Source organism: Panthera onca, chromosome A2, assembly GCF_046562875.1.
Source record: "Panthera onca isolate mPanOnc1 chromosome A2, mPanOnc1 haplotype 2, whole genome shotgun sequence".
Lineage (NCBI taxonomy): Eukaryota > Metazoa > Chordata > Mammalia > Carnivora > Felidae > Panthera > Panthera onca.
In genome coordinates, this window is record NC_138340.1 from 93,132,241 (window position 1) to 93,159,255 (window position 27,015).

The 27,015-nt window shown below is 34.1% G+C and overlaps 1 long non-coding RNA gene across 1 annotated transcript in view; it reads left to right on the forward strand.

The window, feature by feature from the left end:
* The first annotated feature begins 1,712 nt into the window (after nucleotides 1-1,712).
* The window catches only part of LOC144614082 (uncharacterized), an 82,318-nt gene continuing 57,015 nt past the window's right edge, over nucleotides 1,713-27,015 (forward strand). Inside the window, exon 1 of the long non-coding RNA XR_013551607.1 lies at nucleotides 1,713-1,886. This is a non-coding gene — a long non-coding RNA (uncharacterized LOC144614082). The remainder of the gene's footprint in view (nucleotides 1,887-27,015) is intronic.

Below are 27,015 nucleotides of genomic sequence, written 5' to 3' on the forward strand. Positions count from 1 at the left end.
CTTTGCAACATACTATCGAGATGGGCATTAACGTCACCAACTTAGAGATAAAGAAATTGAGACCCAGAACAATCATAACTTGATTTAGATAAAACAGAAAATGGTGGGAAAACATGAATTTGAACACACGATATTGGACTCATTCTACTACAACATGCTGCATCTTAAAACAGTCTGATGAGACCAAAACTATTTTTCTTAAACCATAGCCTTGGAACACAGGATGGTTCCTGAACTGCATAAATTCATTGCATGAATTGTCCTCAGTAGTAATTTAAGAAATATCTACTCCAATTCTTTCTCACTATTCCACCTCATCCATCACATGTTTTAGCTTCTGATAAGGAAGTAGAGGTCAAAAATACTTGTCCTTTTTTCTTCTGGAGCTGGAATTAAATTTAGTAAGTTTTGTTCAAAAGTTTGAAAGAGGGTGAGGGAGAGGTAGTTCCACATTTTGCACTGTTTTGTTGAAATCATTGGTAAGCATGACATTAATCATGCATTCGTAACACTAATTAGGACACTAATCATATATTACTTCATTAGAATCAGTTAACAGTATTAACAGCATTATATTATTGACAGGAAAATAGCAACACTAAGTGGGTCTGTGCTCTTTCTCTGCTTTATCTTTTAAAAATACACCAAATTTCTTTGTTTTCTGAAAACTTGTTCAGAGTCCTTAATCGTAAGGATGAAATAAATGGTATAGGAGAAAATGGGTAGCCCGATATCTGATATATTTAGATTATTAAGTGTATATTAATTCATTTATTCTTTCATGCATATAATTTAATTACATTTTATTAATTGAAATAAATCAACTGTGGGGAGTTAGTTTAGATATCAAACCATTGCCCCTAATACTCAGTGTGTGAATTCATCCCCTCCCAAAAATGTAAATTCATTTTCAGGCAATCCCTTATAGTGTAAAGTGCCAGAAGGTAGAATCATTTCTTTTTAATTCACCTTGTTAAAAAAAAAATGCCATCAGTAAGTAGATCCTGGATATTCTTGACAAGGGTAACTAATCTCCCTTTTGTTTTCTATTCTACAAATATCCCCAATTACCTCCATTTTTTTCCATTATTTACACTTTCCATCCTTCTGAGCATTTTTACTACTACTGACCACCATCAAAAACCATTGCTGTGTTTAAGGATCAATAAGAATATTGAGGATAAACAAATTTTAAAATGATAAAATAATTCTTAGATGAAGTTTTGGTAATAGATAGTTTGTGTAGAAATCTGTTTTCTTAAGTTGGGTATCCTAAAAACAAAAACTGAGTAGTATGTGTTGCGTCCATGGTTTACTAAGGAGAAACCTTTAAGGGACTGAGGGAAACAGCTCTGTGTGGGGCAAGACACCTGGTAAAAATACAAAGTAAGCTGCCACAGGCTGTTCTCATGTAGAGCTCTGGAGCATGGATCGCAGCACAGAATTATCCTGATCTGAGGCAAGTTAGCTGGACTTTTACACTCCCTATCATTCATTCCTTGACTCTGGAGGGTATAATCCCTAGTGGAGGTGACTCCTGTCAGTTTAGAGCAGTTGTTCTCAATGTACGGTCCCCAGACCAGCACATCAGCATCACCAGGGAACTCGTTAGAAATGATAGTTTCTTGGACCTCAGCCCAGACCTGCTGAATCAGAAACTCTGGGGGTGGGGCCGAGCGATCTGTAGTTTTAACAAGCTCCTCAGGTGATTCTGATACACAGCAAAGTCTGAGCACCACTGGCTGAGAGCACATCTCCAGAGGAGAAAGCTGTGATCCCTTAGCAGCTGATCTCAAGCAGTGTTGGTTCAACAGCCCTGTGACAGGAATCAACGTGGTCTGCCCACAGCACCCTCTACGTGTGTCGTATGCTTCGGTTGTACGACAGTAAGTCATCCCTCTTGTATTTACCGTGTTTGTAGCTTTTGTAAATTTCCCCATTTAATAGCTGCCCTGCATGCATGCGCTGGACCTGCCTCATTCTGGAAAAGTGGATAATATGTTTAAATCACTTTGCCTTGTCCTTCTGCCTTCCCCGCCCCGCTCTCAGGAGGAGTCCTCCTCCTAAGGATGTATTTTTCAAATACAGACCAACCAATGCAGAGTCCATATGACTAACCAGTTGGGCTCTTGTACTCCAGGCCATTACACAGCTGCCTTAATGAGCCCCAAGGCCCGGTAACAGAAAACGAGGGTCCTGGGGTCCAGTGAAAATATCAAACTAGCCAGTGCTAAATCTGCTTGCCCTGCCTCACCTGTGCTTATCCGAGGAAACCACAATAAAGACCCCTGCCCACAGCTCCTCTCCCTACCTCCGCCCCCCTGGCGGACTTCCCCCTCCCTGCTCATCCGTGGGGCTTCCCGTGGCATGCTGTGCCCCCTCCTCTTGGCAACTGTGAGTACTGTTTTATTATTTTCAATAGCAGTTGTTTTCCTGATCTGTTGACCTCACGACCCCTAAAACTTTTTGTTAGCATGCTGTATTTAAAACATCTCTTCATCACAGTCCCCTCCATAAGGGATGCACAAAAGATCGAGAAAGTAGATTCAAGAGTCATGCCACAGAGGGTGTGAGGCCAACTGGCAGTTCACCTCCACCGATGTGAATTAAAATTTCAATTGGGGGTGGTTAAGGGGAAAAAGATTTCAAATGGATGCCGTATAAAATTTTACTTCACATAATTCTCATCATGTGACTCCCCTTTCCTTTTAAACAAACAGAATCAAAGTTCACTCCAGAGATAGGGCAAATACTTGTTTTCTACTTGAGACTTTGCTGAGAAAAGAAATTCAACTTGCCCTCTGTGCCAGAATTTAAATAATTTTTTTTTTGGAACATCATGCTTTGGTTGCAAACATCCCTCTCATGCTTACATGCAAAACAGTTATAATTTTTATTGCAAATCTGTAGTATGTTTATTTTTGGTCAGAACAAAATAAATGATTCACTGTTTTCACAGTGAGAATGTGTATGCCAAGGCTGAAACTTGGGTGATAAATAATAATAAACATTAAACAAAACTAGTGAATATAAAAAGAATGGAATTACATAACATAGCAATTTTTCTGCAGTAAGTAATGTGACATACATTCTTTTGGCATTGACTTGCATTGAGTACTATCAGGAATTGTTCAGTCAGAAGCAGTACTTTATTGTGTGTTGATTCTTGTTTGTGAATGTATGTTTCAATTTTGAGCGAAGATATTTTCTTTATCAAGGACTTAATTTCAAAAGTGTGAACACAATCCCAGCTCTGGTGACCTTGCCTTGCTGGTATTCTCTGGTGTGCCAAACTGTGAAAATTGCAAGAGATACATTTATCTTCATCATGTGTGTTTGATAGCAGTTATTGAATTTCTAAAATTAAATAATTTGCAGGCTATTTTAGTGTCCCAAATTTTCTGCTAGATTTTCTATTTTATGAGTGATTTATTTGTAGGTCCAAAGCACCAGAGGTTATAAAGCTGTGGCCAAAAAGATTCTTACTTTGTACATAGATCAAAAGGTTTATCTCACCCACGGTGCAGCTAACTCGTTGCCCAGATGCTAAACTCAGTGGTGTGTGACATAGACAACAGGTTATATAATTTCCAGTGGTCAAAGCTGGGCTGGACGTTGGTGTCTTTCTCCTGTCGGAAATATTCCATGGGACACAGAGTTTTCAGTTCCTTGAGGATTATGAACATTACCTGAATAATTCAAAACTCAATTCTACTTCTGATTTTAGCAGGACAATAAAAGGAACAATGTTTGTTTACAGGGCCATTATCTTAGCTTTTAAGCTGAGGGAATGTGATGAGCTGACCATTACCAGTCAAGCCTATTCCACTGTGATGATAGAAAAGAAGCTGATCTTCCAATTTAAGTAGATTTGTTTTTATAAGATTTAGGTTATACTTGGAGCAGAGAGGATTAACAAATAAAATGCAAAACCCACCTCACTTTAAATGTACTATTCTCCCCAGCTTGTAAACCTCTTAAGCACAGAAAATTGCTTTCTGTATTACACCTTCTGATGTATTGTTGTGTCACTGTCCTGACACCTTCAACTGAACATGTTGGTTGTGGCAAGACCAGAATAATGGTAATTACAATATTAATGCTAGCTGCCCTTTCATAAATGTTTAAAGATATCAGGTGTTGTTTTAGGTGTTTTGAATATATAGTATGTTAATTGTTAGAACAATCCCATTAGGTTCATTTTCCAGGTGAACCTGAGTCAAACGCCTCAACCTTGTGTAGGATTTTGGAATGCGCCAGACTGGGTTTAAATCCAGGCTTTGACACTGAGAAAGTAGGTGACCATGGGTGCATTACTTGACCTCTGATGTGCATTATTTGACTTTTAAGTAGTTGCCTGTTTAAAAGGCTCTTAGGGAAAAGACTGCTTATAATGTGATTAACACCTCTTAGTGGACCCTTAGCTTCACTTCTATAATGCCCCTAATTAGATTTCCTCCTATCCATAAACACAGCTGCTTTATGAGTCCATATTCTCCTCTATTTCACCTAGACAAAGCCCATTCTCTTCCCCTGACACCAGTGGTATTCTAGCACGGACTGCACTGGCTCATGAGAACACAATTGTTAAATAGTAAGGAAGATCTGAAATCCGGTTATTAAACATTTGGCAGCTTGAAATCAGCCACAGTGGGAGTGTTGACGTCAGGGAAATCTGTAAGCCCTACAAAGTGAGGGCTTTCTCCCACCCAAATCCTAATGAAGATGCAGTGTACCAGCAATAAACCTTTACACTGCTAGCAGAGGAATATTCAGATTTGATATTAGAATTGATCTAATTCTATTCCCTTTACAATTCCTGGCATCCAGACTACTTGGGATTACTTAAATTTTCATAAATTGAATGCGGTCGGTCTACCAGCCACCCCAACAAGATTTGTCTTCTAATCTGTAACTTCCTAACACCCCTCCTACTCCAGAGAGTGGGGGTTGAGGGGGAGACCCTGTCTTAGCTGCTTTTTTATAGCAAGTTTGTAAATGTGTGAATACTGCACTGATCACACTCCTTTATATTTGCTTAATTATTTACCTGAGTAGATCCAAGGTCTGAGTTTATGGCATATCACCTAGAATATAGGCGGTGCTTAGCAAAGAAAAACTGCAAGAAGGAATTAAATAGGCAAGGAAGACTTACCTTAAGGCCCTTGTAGTAGCAGAGAGAGAGAAAATTCAACTCCCCTGCAACAAAAGGCAAGAGAGTTGTGAAGCACGGGGGTGAGCTAGTAGAAAAGTACTGGAAGGTGTTGGAGGAGCGGGGATGGTCATGTGGTTACTGCCATCTGTGCTGACTAATCCACAGTTATCAAAGTTGGGTCCCCACCCTCCCACAGACCCTGGCATATAGGGGCTCTGTTTCTTGTGGTGATTATGTTTCCAAGAGATACTTTCCAGATCTTTTTTTGTCCAGCTTTATTGAGATATAATTGACACTTAGCATTGTGTAAGTTTAAGATTTATAACAAAATGATTTGATATATGGTGAAATTGTTACAAATGTAATTAACATTCCTCACCTCATGTAATTGTCATTTTTTTTCTTGTGATGAAAACATTTAAATCTGTCAGCAACCTTGAAATAGACAATTTGTTAACCATACTTATAATGTTGTACATTATAGCCCTAGAACTTATTTATAACTGGAAATTTGTATCTTTTAATCACCTTCACTAATTTCCCCAACCCTCCTTCCCACCTCTGTCAGTCACCAATTTATTCTCTGTATCTATGAGTTTGGGCTTTGTTTTGTTTTTATAGATTCCACATATAAGAAGTGAGGTCATACAGTATTTGTCTTTCTCAATATGACTTCTGTCGCTTAGTGTTAGGTTCTCAAGGTCCATCTGTGTGGTCACAAATAGCAGTACTTAATTCTTCCTTTTAGGCTGAATAATGTGTGTGTGTGTGTGTGTGTGTGTGTGTGTGTGTGTGTGTATCATATTTTCTTAGTCCTGGACACTTGGCTTGTTTCCAGGTCTTGGTTATTATAAATGCTGCAATGAACACCAGGGTGCAGATACATTTTCAAGATAGTGATTTTCGCTGTTGTTGGCTTTGGATACATACTCAGATGTGGAATTGCTAGTTCATAGGGGAGTTCTAATTTTAATTTTTTGAGGAAACTGCACACTGTTCTCTATAGTGGCTGCATCAGCTTACATTCCCACCAGCAGTGTATGAGGATTCCCTTTTCTTCACATCTTCACTAGCATTTGTTATCTCTTATGTTTTTGATGCTAAACACTCTTATAGGTATGAAGGGAGATCTCCTTCTGGTTGTAATCTGTGTTTCCCTGATGAGTGATGTTGAGCACCTTTTTATGTACCTGTTGGTCACTTGAATATCTTCAGAGAAATGTCTATTCAGGTCTTTTGCACTTTTTAAATTGAGTGATTTGTGGGTTTTTTTTTTTCCTCTTTCTGTTTTTCTTTATTTTTATTTTCGTTTTTTCTTTTCTTTCTTTTTTTTTTTTTTTTTTTTTTTTTTTTTGCATGTCGTGCTTGTTTAATTTTGATTTTTATAGCTTGTGTTTAGGTGTTCTATCCAAAAACATCATTGCCAAGATGAACAGATCAGGAAGCTTTTCCCCTATGTTTTCTTTTAAAAGTTTTATGGATTCAGGTCTCCTGTTTAAGTCTTTGCTTAATTTTGAGGTAATTTCCCAGAAAATTTATTAAAGTTGCTATCTTATCCCCATTGAATAATGGTTCTCTTGTCAAAATATTAGTTGACCTTACATGAATGAGTTTATTTCTGTGCTTAATTCCATACTCAGGAAGACATTTGTCTAAGGTCTAGTCAAAATGAGAAGAACGTTAAGGTCATCTTGGTTATGCTTATAAATATCTTAAAAATTGTGTTTGATTAGTGAAGTGAATCCCATTAGTCAATGCATTCTAACCATGCTTATGGCTAAAAACAATCAATATAAATTTTTTATATAGACTTGCTTGTAATTGTATAAATGCTGACTACCAATCGATGCTATTTGGGAGTTGTTTTCCTATTGCTCTGCCTGTATCTATGTTCCTAAAATGCTGTATGCAAATAAATATAAGTAATCATTTAAAATATAGTAAAATAGTTGACTATTTAAAGACCCCTTAAAGGGAGGGTTATTTATATTGACGATAGCACCACTGCATTAAATTTTTATGAAACTTTTATTTCCTACACTGATCTCCCTTAAAAAAGACTGAAGTACCTCTGGTATGCTGGGGATCTTCCAGTTCTTGATCTCATTTCTGGCTACATGGATGTTTGTGAAAATCCATTGAACTGTACCTTTATCTGTGCACTTCTCTGAGTACATATTCTGTTTCAATATATGCATTTTTCTGAATATTATGCTTCAATATAGAAATTTACAAAAAAAAATTGACACAGGATTTGGAGTCATTGGTCTTGGTTTATAGACCTAATGCATGTTACTAAATTGCTCTGTAGATGTTTCTAGATCTGGAATGTAATGCCATTTATCCAACTTAATTATTGTTTAGGTCAAAAGAGATCCTATATGTAACATTGAATTTATAAACTTGAAGGTAAATACAAATGTGAATTTTTATGACTAGATGAATGTTGATAAAATGGCATCTTAGAGTCATTTACTTGCTCCTGTGACTCTGAAGTGGAAAATTATATACTTTGTAGTTTGTTTAGGCTAAATTCATCTAAAAATTTTTTGCTTTTTATTAGTAACTTTTTTCTCCTGAAATTATCATAAGGATTTTCTTTTGGGGGGAAAATTTTTGTTTTTCAATATTTTATATGAAAACTTCCAAGCATAGAACAAAGTTGAAAAATGTACATTAAAACCTGTATATCTACAACCTAGGTGCTCCCCATTTTCTCATGTTTTTCAGTAACTCTTTACTTAGAGTAAAATTTACCTGTAAGTGTATAGTTTTGAGTTTTGACAAATAATTTGCATAACCACCACCATAATGAATATAGATAATATTTTCAACATCAAAAGGTTCCTGAGCACAAGTCTGTGGTCATCCCCTCCCTCCACTCATGTCCCCTGACAACCACTGGTAAGAAGTCTATGCCTATGACTTTGCCTTCTACAGAATGTTATATAAATGAAATCTTAAAGCACACAGACTTTCAAATTTGACTTTTTTCACTTAATATAATGCCCTTTGGTTTCCTCAGTGTTGCTACATGTGTTAATAGTTATTTCGTGTCATTGGCTAAATGTTAAATCATCATTTAGCTGCACCACAATTTGTTTATCCCCTCACCACTTGGTTGACATTTGGATTCTCTCCTGTTCTTGGCAGTTAGAAAGCTGCTAAAAATATTCACCAATAGTTTTTTTGTTTTTTGTTTTGTATGCAAGTCTTATTTCATTTCTCTGGGAGAAATTGTCTCTTGGAGAAACATGGCATTCCTACGAGTTGGATTGCTGCATCACACCATAGTGTGTGTTGTACTTCTTGTGGTACTGCAAAACTGTTTTCCAAGATGGTCATATCCCCTTGGATTCTCAAAAATAGGTCTGAGGGCCCTATCTGTACCTCATCCTCACCAGAACTCAGAATTTACAGGGTTTGTTTGTTGGTTTATTTGTTTTTGTTTTGCTTTGGTTTTATAGCCATTCTAATAGATGTGTAGTGATATCTCATTATAGCTTATATTTTCATGGATGTAATGACTTATGATACTGAGTAAATTTAGGTTCACAGGCGTATTTGCTACCCATATCTTTGCCAGCATGTCTGTGTGAGTTTCTGTCCCTTTGTAAATTTTTGTTTTAAATTGGATGTTTGGGGTGCCTGGGTGGCTCAGTCGGTTAAGTGTCTGACTCATGATTTCAGCTCAGGTCATGACCTCACAGATTGTGAGTTCAAGGCCCATGTTGGACTCTATGCTGACAGTGTAGAGCCTGTTTGGGATTCTCTCTCTCCCCTCTCTGTCTGCCCCTACCTGCTCTCTCTCTCTCTCTCAAAATAAATAAACTTTAAAAATAAATAAATAAATTGGATATTTATATTCTCTTCAGCAAAATTTGAGAGTTCTTTATATTTTCTGTATACAAGTCATTTATCATTGTCTTTGGCAAATCCTTCTCTATTTTTATAGCTGTACTTATATTCATGTTGGCTCCAAGTTTTCTTCTCTTTCCTTACTGCTCTGACTTTAATTTTCTTCTAATTTCTTAAGGTACAAGATGAGATAGATGTACTTTGAGATTATTCTTGTTTTCTAATATAAGCTTATGATGTATAAACTCTAGGCACTAGAGCTGCATTGCACACATGCTTAAAAATGTATTTTTTATTTAATTCAAAATGTTTACTAATGTCTCTTGTGACTTTCTCTTTGATCCAATCTTATTTAGAAGTGTCCTTTTAACATTCAAGTCTCTGAGGAATGTTCAAGATATCTTTTTAAATTATTACTAACTCTAGTTTGTTTTTTGTTTAGAATTTTTAAAATCTGATTAAGTTCATTTTAAGGTCCAAAATATGGTCACCTGGTGAAAGTTTGGTGAGTGCTTCAAATTGTGTGTTGTGCTGTTGTTGTTTGACACATTCACTTACATGGTGATTAATGATAGTCTTCATGCATTCCTTTCTCTGGGAGGGAGTGCAGTCTCTCCCTATAATTACAAATTATTTTTTTCATCAGTTCTCTCAATTTATTCATAGTTTTTGAAGGAACTGTGAATATACACATAAAATTGTATCTTCTTAATGATTTCTTTTTATGATTATGATTTTTCCCTTCTTACCTCTGATAATATCTTTTGTTTGGAATCTGCATTGTCTGGTACTGGTATAGCCAATCCATCTTTCTTCTAATAGTGCTATTAAACATCTTTCCCATCATTTTAATTTAACATATCTATGTTTTCATATATTAAATAGATTTATTTTAATAGTATGAGTTGTGGGTTTTTTTTTTTTTTGTCTTTTAAAATTAGACAATGTTTTGGGTTGGGTGTTTAGAATATTATATATAAAATTATAGGTTTTTGTTACAATTTAAATTTTTCTTGGTAGTTTTTAGTCTTTCCTGTGCTTTTTCCCTTTTATTTATCATTTTGAAAAACAAAATGGTTATTATGATTCTGTGTTATTTCCACTATTGACTTCTTACTTTTATCTTTTTTAAATTTTAACGGTTTCACCAACACAAACAATATAACATTAATATATCCTAATTTACTTTAAACAATATTGTATCATTTCACATAGTGTTGAAGCTTTGCAACAATATACTCCAATGCCTCCACGTCCTCTTTTATGCTGTGTCTCTCATACATCTGAATTTTGCCTGTCATAAGCACAACAAGACAGTGTTATATTTGTTTTAGATAGTCCATTAGATTTTCACCTGCTTTTTCAACAGACATCTTGCAGGCCAGAAGGGAATGGCATAATTTAAAGTCCTGAAAAGAAAAAAAAAGCCTATAACTACAAACACTCTACCAAAATTATCACTCAGAATTGGAGAGATAATTTCCAGACAAAAGTCAAAGAAGTTTATTACTATTAAAGCAGTCTTACAGTCTTAAAGAAGTTCCTCTAATATTTCTTTTAAGTGGAAAAGAAATGGCCATAACTAAAAGTTAAAAAAAAAAAGAAAAATATCACTAATAAAAGCAGACAAATAGTAAAGGTTGTAAAGAAAATCCTTCAAGCTGGTGTATAAAGGTTGAAAGACAAAATTCGCAAACTTGGTTTTATCTACAAAAATTAAAAGATGCATACAATAAAGATAAGACCTTGTATGCATAAAACAACTTTGTAAAAATATAGTGTGCCCTTAGAATGTGTTCAAACTTGGGTGACCAATTGAAAATATAGAGACCAATTGATTGTATATAGAGAGAGGATGTTCTAGATGAACTTCTTGGTAATCACCAACCAAAACCTATAATAGATAGACAAAAAAATAAATAGAAAGGAATCCAAGAAGAACATGAAGTCATGAGTTGCAGAGGAAGAGAACAAGAGAAACAGAAAGGAACAGGGAAGAGCTACAAAAATATCCAGAAAACAATTAACAAAATGGCACTAAATATATTACCTATCAATTATTACTTTAAATGCAAATGAACTAAATGTTCCAATCAAAAGACCTAGGATGACTGAAAAGATAAAAAAAAACAAGACCTGTTTATAGTTTTCCTACAAGAGACACACTTTAGCCCTAAACACACATACAGACTAAAAGTGAAGGAATAGAACCTATACCATAAAAATGGAAACAGAAAGCTAGGATAGCCATACTTAGTGTTTGTTTTTAAATCTAGTTTGTGTGATCTAACAAGACAAAAGGGCATTACATAATGATAAAAGGACAAATCCAACAACCTGTATAACAAGTGTAACTATGCATGAAACATTGGAGTGACTAAATAAATATTGACAAACATAAGGGAGAAACTGACAGTAATATAATTATAGTAGGGAACTTTAACACCCAACTTACATTCAATGGATAGATTAGACATAAAATCAGTAAGGAAATAGTGGCTTTGAATGACCCTTAGACCAGATAAACTTAACATATCTATATAGAACACTCTGTATAAAAACAACATTCATAAGGGATTCTTTCCAAGGATGCAAGGATGGTTCAATATCTGCAAATCAACATGATATAACACATTATTTAAGTGTACCTGAAACATTCTCCAGGATAGATTACATGTTAGGACATAAAACAAGCCTCAATAAACTTAAGAAGATTGAAATCACTGAGGCATCATTTCTAACCCCAATGGTATACTAGAAATCAATTATAATAAAAAAATGGAAAAAAACCCACAACAGTGGAGGCTAAATAACATGCTACTAAACAACCAGTGAGTTAACAAAGAAATCAAAGATGAAATAAAATACCTGGAGACAAATTAAAATGAAAACACAACAGTCTAAAATCTTTGGGAGACAGCAAAAGCAGTTTTAAGAAGTAATTTTATAGTGATCAAGGCCTACATTAAAAAACATGAAAAATCTCAGGGGTGTCTGGGTGGCTCAGTCAGTTGGGCATCTGACTTCAGCTCAGGTCATGATCTTGCAGTCCGTGAGTTCAAGCCCCGTGTTGGGCTCTGTGCTGACAGCTCAGAGCCTGGAGCCTGCCTCGGATTCTGTGTGTGTCTCTCTCTCTGCCCACCACCACCCCCCCCGCCACTTGTGCTCTGTCTCTCTCTGTCAAAAATAAACATTAAAAAGAAATTTAAAAAAAAAACATGAAAAATTTCAAGCAACCTAACCTTAAACCTAGAGGGATATAAAAAATGAAGAAACCAACCCCAAGTTAATAGAAGAAAGAAAATTATAAAGATCAGAGAAGAAATAAACTAATAGACTAACAAAGCAATCGAAAAGAGCAGTGAAATTAAGAGCTTGTTCTTTGAAAAGAAATAAAATTGATAAACCTTTAGTCAGACTTGTCAGGAAACAGTACTCAAAATCAGAAATGAAGAAAAAGTTAGAACCAACACCACAGAAATAAAGATTTTTAAGAGACCATTACAAAATTTATATGCCAACGAACAGGACAGTTTAGATGAAATGGATAAAGTCTTAGAAACACAAACTTCCAAGACCAAATCAGGAAGAAAGAAAATCTGAACAACCTGATTCATAGTAATGAAATTAGTGATCAAAATCAACCTAGTGGCTTCATAGGTGAATTCTAACAAACGTTTAAAAAAGAGTTACTATGTATTTTTCTCAAACTATTACAAAAAAAATTGAAGAGGAAGCCATGCTTTCAAATTCATTTTACAAGGCCAACATTATCCTGATATCAAAATCACACACACAACAAAAAATTAACAAAAAAAAAAAAAAAAGAGGCCAATATCCCTGATAAACATAGATTCAAAAATCCTCAACCAAGTATTAGCAAAGCAAATTCAAGAATACACTAAAAGGATCATTTACCACAAATATTAAGGGATTCTTTCCAAGAATGCAAGGATGGTTCAGTATCTGTAAGTCAATCAATATGACATAACACGTTAGTAAAATGAAGGCTAAAAGTCCTGATACCAATAGATGAAGAAAAACCATTTGACAAAAATTCCGCATCTGTTCATGATAAAAACTCAACAAAGTGGGTATAGAGGGAACATACTTCAATGTAATAAAGCCACAGATAACATCATATTTAATGCTGAACATCTGTAAGCTTTTTCTCTAAGATCAGGATTAAGATAAGGATGACCACTTCCACCACTTTATCAGTTTTATTTAACATAGTACTGAAAGTTATAGTACCCATCATACAAAAAGCTATCCAAATTCATAAGTAAAACTCAGTACTTACAGATGAGACTATACTGTAGATAGAAAACTCTAAAAACACCATCAAAAAACTATTAGAAAAATAAATTCAGTAAAGTTGCAAAATATGAAACTGATACACAGAAATCTGTGGCATTTTTATACCATAATGACCTAAAAGAAAGAGAAATTGAGAAAACAATTTCATTTACAATTGCACCAAAAGGAATAAAATACCTAGGAATAAATTTATCAAGGAGGTAAAAAAATCTATACTCTGAAAACTATAGGACACAGATCAAAGAAACTGAAGATGACACAAATAAAGGGAAAGATGTCCCATGCTCATGTGTTGTAAGAATATTATTAAAATACCCATATTACCTAAAGCAATCTGTAGATTAAATGTAAGCCCTATCAAAACACCAATAGCATTTTATACAGAACTAGAACAAATCATACTAAAATTTCTATGCAACCACAAAAGACTTCAAATGGACAAAGCAATGTTGAGAAACAAGAAAAAAGCTGGAGGTATCATAATCTCAGATTTCAACAAAGCTGTAGCCATCAAAATAGTGTGGTGGTGTTGACACAAAAATAGATACACAGATCAATAGACAGAATATAGATCCAGAAATCCAGGCTTATATGGTCAATTCATCATCTACAATACAGGAGGCAAGATTACAATAGGGAAAAGATGGTCTCTTCAGCAGATGGTGATGGAAAAACTGGACAGCTACATGCATAAGAATTAAATGGATCACTTTCTTACACCATTTACAAAAATAGACTCAAAATGGATTAAAAATCTAAATGTGTAACACCTTAAATCTTAAAAGTCCTAAAAGAAAACATAGTAAACTCTTACACATGGGTCTTAGCAATATTTTTGTGATTGGTGTCTTCGTGCAAGAGAAATAAAAGCAAAGAGAAACAAGTGGGACCACATCAAACTAGCAAGCTTTTGCACAGTAAAGGAAACAATCAATGAAACAAAAAGACAGCCTACTGAATGGGAGAAGATATTTGCAGACAGTATATCTAGTGAGAGGTTAATATCTAAAAGATATAAAGAACTTCAATAACTCAACACCAAAAGAAAAAATCTGATTCAAAAAAAATGGGCAGAGGACCTGAATAAATACTTTTCCAAAGAAGACATACAGATTAACCAACAGATACATAAAAAGATATGCAATGTTAATTATCAGGAGTTATTAGATACATATAAAGATATACAAGTCAAAACCACAGTGTATCCAATAATTCTATTTCTGGACATTTACCTGAAAAAGATGAAAACACTAATTTGAAAAGATATATACAACCCCTATGTTTATTGTGGAATATATGCATAGTCAAGATAAGGAAGCAACCTAAATATCCATTTATAGATGAATGGATAAAGATGTGGTGTGTACATATCTAATGGAATATTAGTCATGAAAAAGAATGAGACCTTGTCATTTATGGTAACATGGATAGACCTAGAAAGTATTATGCTAAGTGAAATAAGCCAGAAAAAGACAAATGCCATATTATTTCACCTATGTTTAGAAGTTAAAAATTAAAACACTTAGGAAAGACTCATAAATACAGAAAACAACCTGATGGTTGCCATAGGGAAAACTGTTGAGGTATGCGTGAAAAAGAAAGGAATTAAGAAATACAAACTTCCAGTTATAAGTCATGGAGATGGAAGTCACAGTCTAGAGAACCTAGTCAATATTGTAAAGACGGTATTGTGACACATGACACTTATGGTAAGTATTTTGTAATGTATGTAAATGTTGAATCGTTGTACATCCAAAATGATAATGTATATCAACTATACTTCAATTTATTTTTTTCTTAAATTAGGGGTACCTGGGTGGCTCAATCTATTAAGTGTCTGACTCTTGATCTTAGCTCAGGTCATGATCTCGTGGTTTGTGGGATTGAGCCCTTCATTAGGCTCTGCACTGAGACTGTGGATCCTGCTTGGGATTTTCTCTCCCCCTCCGCTGCTTGCATGTACTCTCTCTCCAAAAAAATTTTAAACGTTTTAAAAATTAAATATTGTATATTTTTATCTAGAGTTCAATTATTCCCTTTATCTACATATCAATGGTTATCAATCAATAATCAACAATATTTATCTCTATTTTATTTTTATAAATTCTAGAGAGGTGGCTGCGGTTACCTAATAGAAAATTCAGTTGTTTATGGATAGTGTAAGTGTAAGACTTTGCTAATAAATATGTACTTTTTAGTGTTCCTATAAACTTAAAAATGATCACGTGTGGATTTTACAAAATGTTATTTTTCTTTCAAAAAGAGTTTTATCAATTCAACATATAAAATTCTAATTTAAGAACACTCTGACTATTAGAATCCCTTTCAGATAATTTTTATGATTGATGTGCTTCCAGAGATTTTAATCATTCCCCATAAGAAGTGGTTCTAGATTTATAACTGGTCCATAACTTGCTTGGACTTATTGGGTCTGTATTAAAAACTGAAGAATTTACACCTTATTTTAACAGATTATTATGAATACTTTTCTCTCCTTTCATTGTCTAAAGCTAAGTTACCTTGTTTCTGGTATTCTGATTCTGTGTCTTTTGTCTGAGAAAGTTCTGGAAACTGAAATGATTTTCTGATTTCCTTCTTCCGTTTGATTTGCTCTTACACCTTTCCTTCTCCTCCTTCCCTCCATGACTTCCTATGTGCTCAACCATAAGAACTAGATACTGGTCACTCTACTTATGCTTTTTACTTTTTAGGACACTCTAGTGTCTTAAATTTTCCTGGATAAATTTCTGTATTTATACTTGATTATTATACTTTATCCCAGAGCATTTTTTTCTAAGTGTCCTCTTTAGGATCGCTGCCTCAAAAACCTGAAAAGTCTTTATTATTTAGCAACACAGTGATTTCTCATAAAGCACATGAATATACATTTATGTAATTAGTTTTTAAAATACAGGTTTAAAGAAATATTTTTTATATTGTTCATGGCCATTTGTAGCAAAGCAATTTACAAGATGAGATTTATCCCCATAATATACAAATAGTAGGTAACTTTTCTTTAATATCCATTATGTCCCAAGAATTATTTGAATGCTTTCCATATTTTATCTCACTGAAAATAACCTCATAAAACAGGCAGTACTATCTCCATTTTGAATATAATGAAACTAAGGCATAGAAAGCTTAAGCAACTTACCTAAGGTTGTAGACTATAAAGTGCTACCACCAAGAATACAGATTTTGGTAAAATTGACTTTGTGGTCCTATTACCTTAAATTCATGATTAAATTTTATCTTTGTTTTTATAAACAGATGACAAATTTGCATAAAATATATTGAAAAAATAAAATATCTTTTACTGTTTACTAAATTTATGAAATTCTGTTTTGCTCTAAAATAAGACAAAACTTATTTTAAAAAGAATTTGCATCTTAGAATAATATGAGGATTGTTAAATGAGAATCCATGCTCCCTTCCATTGAAACATCAATGAGAGCTGCTGGGAAATACAGTTTAAGAACTAAAAAAAAAAAAAATACATTAAGCAGTTTCATAGAAATAATGAAAGTGCTGTAGTTGTTGTGAGGTAGGCATACTTTTCTCATTTTTTATTCCATATATCTGAGTATACTTCCACTAAAAATCAAGTATTTCCCTGATACTCTTTAGCTACTATTAGCATATAAAGGTGTCATATATGGAAACAGGGAGAAGTCTTTTCAAAATGCCTAACAGAAATAAGACAAGAATGATGTTGTCATGTAATAGAATACAAAATCATGACTAATTTATTACCTTGTCATAATTTTACATTAAATGATAGAACCTATAATATGTCTTCCACAAGCAAACATATTTGAAAATGACACATTTATTAAATTTAAACTCTTGTATGCAAATAGTATCTAGTATGTATTAATAGTGACAAGTCCCAAATGCCATGTCATTTATTGCTCATGTGTTTCTTTTTAGTCCTCTTCAACATAAAGCTGGAATGTGAAAACTACTTTAGAAATGGATTTTGAAGGGTTTAATCAGATTACGAGAAATGAAGCCTTGGGGGGAAAAGTATCAACATATTCTTAAAGGACATGGGAGATGGAATTGTTAATAGTGTTCAAAACTAAGTAAAGTATTATTCCTTGACATGATAGAAATTTTGTCAATCATTGGATTTTTTTTATTATTATTCTTGTGCCATCAAGAATGTCAGGACAAGTCAAGACCATATTATTAGTCAGTCATTGTGTCCTATTGATTTCATCTCAGTGCTTTCTCCTCTCATCTCCAATGACACTGCTTAAGTTCAAAATTTTGCCTTGATTTAAGTAGACTCACTGTTATCTCTACTTTGATTCTTCCCTGTCATAGCCCCCTCTCCCCAAAAACCAGTCCCTTTTTTAGTGCTTTCATAAGGATTTTCTAAAACTCCTATCTGATGGAGTCACCCTTAAAATTTTGAACATGGAGCCAGACTGCCTAGATGTGAATCATAGCTCTCTTACCTGGCAGTTTTGGAAACTTCTCAAGCCATTTAACCTACTAGCACTTTGAGGTTTTTTTTTTCTATGTATGAAATAGAAATAATATTAGCTAACTCAGTAAGGTTGTTATAGGAATTCAGTGAGTTAATATACATAAACTGCTAACAGTAGTACCTGGTACAGATAAGTAATATAGGCACTATTTTACAGAAGAATAAAAGAAAAATAGTACTGTCAGCTAAACAAGGGGAGGCAGCCACTATATTTGGTTATATATAAGCGTGTATGTGTATGGGTATGCATGTGTGTAGGTGTATATATACATATATATATAAAATCAAGCAGCTGGTTAATGGCTGTCATTTGACATTAGAAATTTTTGCTCACTGTGAAAATCCAGGATGAGAAGAAATGTAAAACAGAGTGGGAGTCCAAAGAAACATTAATAATTGGCTCCAGATAGATAAAAGAATGAGTAAGGAAGCAAAGTAGGCACAGGCCAGGGTTATATAAGTGGTAGAAGTCCATTTTCTTTGGGGTATGGAGAAGGAAGGAGATTGCTGTTTTTGAAGGCACCAACCAATAACAACATTCAGATGAGGTTCAGTTTCTGAGTATCCTCTAGAATATAGACAGCAAAATTAAACAGAGAGGAAATATGTACAAGGTTGATGGGCAGAACATAGAGAGTCTGGCTAAGGCCAGGGAATTTACCAGGTATTTAACAAGATCTAACAGTGAACAGAGATCAAAGTCAACATCTCTGGAACTTGATTACTGTGGTATATACTGCCCTTGATTTCAAATTTTACTTATTTATAACTATAACTCTTTCCAAGGAATATGTTTGATTCTTTCTATATTATCATTTCCCAGTTGTTTGAAGTGATCAAAAGAAACCTGACCACATTGTTTCAGAGCTAGTTCTCAGATGGATGAAAGATACAAGGTAGATAGGATCAAGCAGTAAATTGCCAACCAGTATGGTGGTTTCCCAGCTGCTGTGACTGTGCTCTAAACCTGTCACCTTACACCACTTCATCTATGTTCATTTGACCACCATCCTGATTCCATTCTTTAAACTCTTACATACTGCATAATTGTTTCTCGCTGGTGTGGACAATGGAAATCTCAACTTGCTTGGATCTGTAGTTCTTGCAGTTTTGTTCTTTAGCTTTCCTGCAGGTCTTTGCTACCCAGTTTTTGCTTTAAGCCATCTCCAGTCCTTTTCAATAAGCTCATACTGGAGCAGACAACTCATTGTTGGGATGAGGGATGGTGGACTGGACTACACAGGTGTGAGCAGGTTCTGGGACACTACCCTAACTGAGAAGATTAGGAGATCCAATCTTGTGCTCCTACTACATTGTGTATTTATATATAATAAATATAATCTACATATTCTATATATGCACACATGCACATACACATCCACATCCACATGCACATACATTGTAACAATGATAGTATTGTCCAATGTTTGGTACATTTGTAACTCTCCACTATATTTTAAACTACTAGATTTTAAACTACTTCTCCAGTAGAACAGTATTTTTATTTATGTGTGTTTATCCCCAGTGCCTATATCAGTGTCTAGCTTAAAATGAATAATATAGAACAAAATTAATTTAATAAATAGAGGAACCAAATGATAGGTATAAACTAATTCTTGGCAGAGGAAGAGCTGAATGCATTCCTAGACAAATATTAGTAAGGAAGCTGTCCAAGTGTCTTTTACAAAATGAAGTATTTTCTTAAAATATTCTAAGTTTCCAAGATTTATTTGCTAGGCTAACATGCTCAAGTCTCTTTGGATGACGATAATATTTTTATCTCCATTGTCCTGAAGAATAAAAATAAAGCAGGTACAAAAAAAAAAAAAACATTTTAAAGGTATATTTACTATCGTTTTTAAAAAACAGAACTCGATAAATCAATTTTTAAAACTCAGAAAATTAAAAATTTTATATCTCAAATATGCCTTAACTCATTTCTAGAAAAAACTTCCCATAGGTTTGAATTACAATATATCCTCCTGGCACATCCTATAGGTCCTATAAGGAGCTGAGCATTTTCGACTTCTAGAAAGGGATGATATGACATTTAGAATTTTAAATGAAGACTTTCATGAGTAAGTATAATCTATGCTAAAAAGGAATAAAAACTATTTTAAAAATAATTTCTTTACTGCAATATACTTTGAATGTTAGATGTTATCTTTAATCTTTAATATTTAAGTGCCAGTGTAACTTAATATGTGGAACTTTGCCATTAAGAAATTTTCAAAATTCACATGTGATTATGTTTCATGATTGGTAACTCTTGATTCCCTTCCCTAAGCTTTACTTTCCTTCAACAGTGCATTTCTAAAGATACTTCAACAAAAGCAGAAAAGCAAAATTTTCCTTCTTGTTTTTCTCTAAATTGTTTCTCCAAGTGGGTATGGCTACAATAAGAGTAGAACATAAGTATATGTTTGCGCTTATCTCAAAAGTCTGTTTTTAAGTCATTCACTTCATCTATTACTGGTAGCAAAGGAAATTAATTGAAATGCTATGGAACGTTATCATAAAGGGATAAATACCTGTGATGTATCATTAAAATTAAGAAATTTTGGGGCGCCTGGGTGGCTCAGTCGGTTGAGCGCCGACTCTGGCTCAGGTCACGATCTCGCGGTCCGTGAGTTCGAGCCCCGCATCGGGCTCCTGTGCTGACAGCTCAGAGCCCGGAGCCTGTTTCGGATTCTGTGTCTCCCTCTCTCTGACCCTCCCCCATTCATGCTCTGTCTCTCTCTGTCTCAAAAATAAATAAACGTTAAAAAAAATTTAAAAAAAATTAAGAAATATTGAAACTATTATATCAAGAAGAGTTATATAATATAAATGCATATACCTGTGTGTATGAAATTTCTCAAAGATATTTTTACATGAGTACCATACATTCTAAGAATATTATCCTTTGGAGTAAACAGAACATCCCATTTACAATATATAACTTTGAAATGGCTAATTCTAGTAGCTCAAAATTAAATTGTCAAATGTTTCCAAAGTATGATTACTTAGTTATTGAGAAGGACATCCTAGTAAGAAGTCTTTTGTCCATAATTTTGCATATTTTATACCAATTTTATACTCATTTTTATTACTGTTGTTAGCACTCAAAATAGGATTAGAAAACAGGCAAGGTCCTTGCCCTTAAGACATTTATATCTTGGGAGAAGTGGTGGGGAAGAAGGAAACAAGATGTCAAATGAATAAATACACAAAAGATGATTTTTGATTTTGAAAAGTACTGTAAATAAATTCGTGCAATAAAACAGGACATGAGAAGGCCACATTGTTTATAGTTTTCTTTCTGTGACATGAATGACAAGGAACAGACAAAAGAAAGTATATTCTAGGCAAAAGGCATGGCAAATGCAAAGGTATGATGCTGGGACAAGAGCACTGACTTAGAGACCAATGAGACACCAACATACCTAAAACAAAGAGGAGAGGGTTGAGCAATCAGGTGACTGAGTTTGGCAGGGGCAAGATCCTAAAGAAAAATGACATATAAACCATGGTAATAATCCGGATTTTCTAAGTGCCCAGAAAGACTATTCAAAAGTTTTCAGCAAGGGCTGAAATTATCTAATTTTTCCTTTCATTGTAAAAGATTAATTTGGTTGCTCTAAATGAATAAATTTTATCTAACCAAGTTTACAAAGTGAGAAACTCAGTTAAGATGCCATTGCTATGGCCCAGTGAGTAATGATGATGTCTTAGATGAGGGTGATGGCAACAAAGAATTAAAAAAGTAATCAAATTTGGTGTGTGTGTTAGAGGTAATGTGACATGATTTAATAGTGGTGTGTGTGTGTGTGTGTGTGTGTGTGTGTGTGTGTTGAGGGGAGTGGTGGTAAGGGAAATAAAGTTACTAAGAATGACAACGGTCCTCTTGGTTCGAGGAACTGAGTGGAAGATAATATTCTTTAGTGAGATAGGGAAGATTGATGAAAAATCATGTCATTGGAAGAGAGGCACAAATCAAAAAGTTATACTTTAGACATGGTTAATTTGAGATGCCTATTAGTCATTTAAGTAACAGTTGGGTTTATGAATTTGGAGCTTAGGGGAATAGTTAGATAGGAGGAGGTATGTTTGGAATTTACTGCCCAATTCCTGGTATTTCAAGCAATGCAACTGGGTGAGATTATAGAGGAAGACTTTTTAGAGAAATAATAGAATAGAGTTTAAAACCAAGTTCTAAGGCACTTCAATTTTCAAAGATTGGGTAGACAAAGGGAACAATCCAAAAAGGTAAGGAGAAAAAGTCAAGAAAGTGTAGTTGCAAAAAACAAAAAAAGAAAGAAAAAAAGCAGGAATTATATAGTTGCCAGTTGTGTTCAAGTCCAGTGAGAAGCATGGAAATCATTAGTGAATTTAATGAGAGCAATTTCAGCAAAGTAGAGAAGACAAAAGCCTGATCAAAAAGGATTTGAAAGAAAATGCAGATAAGGAGATAGCAACTATAGATTACTTTTATATTATTCTGGGAAAAGGTAAGAAAAAGAGCCAAATGCTGTGTTGTAGCATAAAAGGTTGTCCATGAGAATTCTCACTTATTATGGAAATATAACAAAATTGTCTAGATAGTGTTGAGTACTAATTTGAGACTTGTGGTTATGAACTGAAAGTCCACTTAATATGTCTGCATAATGATCTATAGCAAAATTTAGCTTCCTACATGCAGGTATAATATAAGAAAAGTGTTAGATTACTTAGATTTGCAGTTCAACCGGTGAACATAAAGGAGGGAAGATGTCAACAGAAGGATTTTTGCAAGTAAAGGATTTTAGTAATGAAATGTACAATTTGACTTGGAAGTTAACTTGGAAGCTTGATCATGAAAAAAATGAGTGATTTAATCCAGCTGGAATGAGAGGAGGAGGAAGAGGGGAAGAAAAGAAGGCAAGGGCTTGAAATTGGAATATTGAATGTGTTCTTTTAATAATGGTGTCAACATAAAGGGTATAAACACAATAGTGGATGATTGAGGTAGAACGGAGATAATTTCCACTGGAGATGAGGTCGAATAGCTCAAAGCAAAAAAAAAAAAAAAAAAAGAAAAAAAAAAAAGAAACATTTATGAATTTCTATGATTTAACAACTCCTTCATCCACAACTCTAATAAGGAAATTAACAAGGGACCTTTGTATTTTATTTACTATGGTTTTGCTTTATTTTCATCAGGTCAGAATTGTTCAAAGTGAACTCAGTATTACTCCCCAGAATAAGAATACTTGAAAATAAATTGAAATAATTCATTTTGTGTTAATACTGAAACAGTCCTTTCTTTATATTCTAGATCTTTTTTTAAAAAATTCACAATAATTTAATAGGGAACTGGTTCATTTGACTGTTGCACAGATCAAACTCTGAACATTTTGGTTTTTAAAAAAAGAGGGTTACAGATTTTTTGCAAGACAGTGGTATCCAGAGTTGTGTTATTTTCAGATTTTTTAAAGAATCACCAAATGTACTAAAGTTCTATATGTAGAACTTTGGATTATTTATTTGGAGGGTTTTAACTATCAAAAGATTTTGAGTTATTGACTCCTTTGTTCACTGAAATTGACTTTTTAGCCCTTTCCTCTTGCGCCACTTTCACAAAGTTCTTTTTGCACTTGATCTCAGTACCCCTGGGAAAATATTAAGAATGTTGCTGTGTTTGGACTAAACATCTATTCATTTTGTTACTGGAATGAGTTGTACCACATCAATTCGTTTGTGTATTTCTTCTCTTATTTAACACTTGTCATAACCCTAGGCACCGTGAAATATATTTGATTTTAAAAAGTGCGTTGTTCTTATGGCTCTTATAATTTTCTTACTATCCAAATTTCTGAGTAAAACTTCACCATTAAAATAGGAAAAGTGATCTAATCACAACTTTGACCATATGAAATTGAAGAATGTAAAAGATCTTAAATGATCTAAATTTTCAATTTTGTCAATCACAGACACATTTAAAATAATTTTGAATAATTTATTTAACAACAAAGGTTAATGCTTTGCATTGCAATGCCTTGCATCAGACATTGTATTAGAGTCTCATCATGTGTCTGTGAATAAGATGGGCCCCTGTCCTCATGGAGCTTACTGTTAATTAGAAATGGTATTTAATTTAAGCACAAGGAAATACAAAAGGCTATAGGAGAACAAAATGAAGATACTTCACTAAATTAATGAAATCTAAGATGGTTGATTGGAAAATGATACTTAATCTGATATCTGAATTATGATAAGGGTTTTCCAGGAAATACAGTTGTGTTAGCAGGGAAAAATCATCTTCAATAATTTTTGAAGCAAAAAAAACAAACAAACCTACGAAGCATTTAAGAAACTTAAATTCGGTAAGTACAGATGGCATAATGGAGGATGGTCAAGATTATTAGAGAGAAAGGGAAACAGTGTTCAGGTAGGAACAACTAAGGCGTCTGCCAGGAATTGGCAGGTAATTGGCAAGCCTTATAAAAGGGAGTGATCAGTTTTATTTGTTTTCATAAAATCACTCTGGAAAAAAGTATGGAAAACCTTTAAGAAAAGTATGAAACTAAAAACAGTCAAGAAGAAGGTTAATAGCTGGTTCAAAGTAGGCCAGTGAAATTGAAATAGTCATCTGGAACATTCCTTAATACACTTAGGAGACATTCATTGAAGAGTCATTATATTTCAGGCAATATACTCTGCATACAATAGTGAATCACCACAGGCAATAGAAACATAAATTAAGACTATAATGCTCTGTGATTTTTTGGGATGTGGTGTGAAAAAAGAAGATCGAGTAACTTGGATTCAGGAAATGTGAAGTTAGGAATAGATGTCAGGCTCTATGGTGGGGATAGATGATGAGTTCAGTTTTAGTCATATTGCCTTTAAAGCAAGATGTCTAACAAGCAGGTGGCTTAATAAGTCTGGAGCCATGAAAGTGATCTAAGGGAGAAAAAGACTTAGGGGTCACCAAGTCATACATAGCTATCAAAGATTAGATGATGTTACACAAGTAAGGAGTGTACAGAGAACTAAGGGGAACATGAAGTATTCTGTATAAAGGTAAGCTTAGAGGGCCTAAGTGAAGGAAGATAGTTACAAAGGAGATTACTAAGGAAAGGTCATGGATTTAGTATAAATCTCTAGCTTTGTTTCTGGTAAGCCTAGCAAAGCAAGTATTCCAAAGTAAGGAATGATGGGTAAACATACATGAAAATTCTTTATCTCCATCATTATCAACAAATAAGAGAAATGAAAATTTAATAACAGCAGAAATAGTCTTTGTCTGAAAGAATTCTTATAATGTCTTTGACCCAACTCCTGCTTATTTGAGAATGGCTGAAAGCTCTTGTTTCTTCCCAACATACCAAACTTCATTAGTTCACTTAACAAAAATGCTTTGGGGTGCCTAGGTGGCTCAGTCAGTTGAGCATCTGACTCTATTTCAGCTCAGGTCATGATCCTGGGGTCATGAGATTGAGCTCCATGTTGAACTCCACACTGACCATGGAGCCTGTTTAAGATTCTCTCTCTCTGCCTGATTCACTGCTTACATTCTCTCTCTCTCAAAACAAAACAGAAAAAGAGAAATGCTCTGTTTTACTCACAAAATATTAAGGGAAACAAAGATATGTTTCAATTACATTGAATTGAGAGACACTAAATTTAACATGTTCCTCCCATTTTTTCCCTTTTAACAATTTTTGTTGTTTTTCCAAAAGTAATCAAAAATTTCTTTGGATAAATTAATCATAAAATAATCTACTAAATTAGCAACTCATTCATAGAATTAAAAAAAGGCTATAGAACTAGAAACAATAGGAAATGGAAAAGATTCAGAGTTCTAGTTACAGAAACTTATCGATAGTTTTGTTTCATTGTTCGTTTTTATTTTGGTTTTGGTTTTGGTTTTGGTTTTGGTTTTGGTTTTGGTTTTCAAGGCTCTGCTGCAAGATTCATGAACTCCAACTGTTTCCCCCACCTTAGATCTCTTTATTTAAGATTTAACGCCTAGGGAATTAAGGAATCCACTAACAACTCTATTTGGGTTATGTTTCTCCTCTTTGATGAAGGGAGACTTTGGGACTGCAACAATGGAGGAGAGCCCATTAACCCACACAGAATTCAGTATACCATTACAAAAAAAAAAAAAAAAAAGGAAAGAATGACCTTTGGGTAGCTACAAAACGTATTTTGTTTTTATTCTTAAACTTTTTTAAAAAGTTTTATTTATTTATTTATTTATTTATTTATTTATTTATTTAAATTCCAGTATAGTTAACATACAGTGCTGGATTAGTTTCAGGTGTATAGTACAGTAATTCAACAATTCTATACATCATTCCTATAAAGTATATTCTTAATCCCCTTCACCTATCACCTATTTCACCCATCCCCCACCCACCTCCCCTATGGTAACCATCAGTTTGTTCTCTACAGTTAAGTCTGTTTCTTGGTTTGTCTCTCTCTCTTTTTTTTTTTATTTTTTCATCTATTTTGTTTCTTAAATTCCACATGTGTCATCATATGGTATTTGTCTTTTTCTGACCTATTTAATTTAGCATAATGCTCTAGCTCAATCCATGTTGCTGCAAACAGCAGGATTTCATTATTTTTATGGCCAAATGATATTCCATTGTATGTATATATACTAAATCTTCTTTATCCATTCATCTACCAATGGACACTTGGGCTGCTTCCATAATTTGGCTATTGCAAATAATGCTGCAATAAAATAGGGGTGCAAGTATCCCTTTGAATCAGTGTTTCTGTATTTTTTGGGTAAATGCTTACTAGTGTAATTACTGGATGGGGTAGTTGTATTTTTAACCTTTGCAGGAAACTCCATACTGTCTTTCACAGTGTCTAGACCAGTTTGCATTCCACCAACAATGTAAGAGGGTTCCTTTTTCTCTACATCCTCACCAACACTTGTTATTTCTTGTGTTTTTGATTTTAGTGATTCTAACAGGTGACAGAGGATACCTCCTTGTAGTTTTGATTTGCATTTCTTTTTTTTTTGTGCTTCTTTTTTTTTCAATATATGAAGTTTATTGTCAAATTGGTTTCCATACAACACCCAGTGCTCATCCCAAAAGATGCCCTCCTCAATACCCATCACCCACCCTCCCATCCCTCCCACCCCCCATCAACCCTCAGTTTGTTCTCAGTTTTTAACAGTCTCTTATGCTTTGGCTCTCTTCCA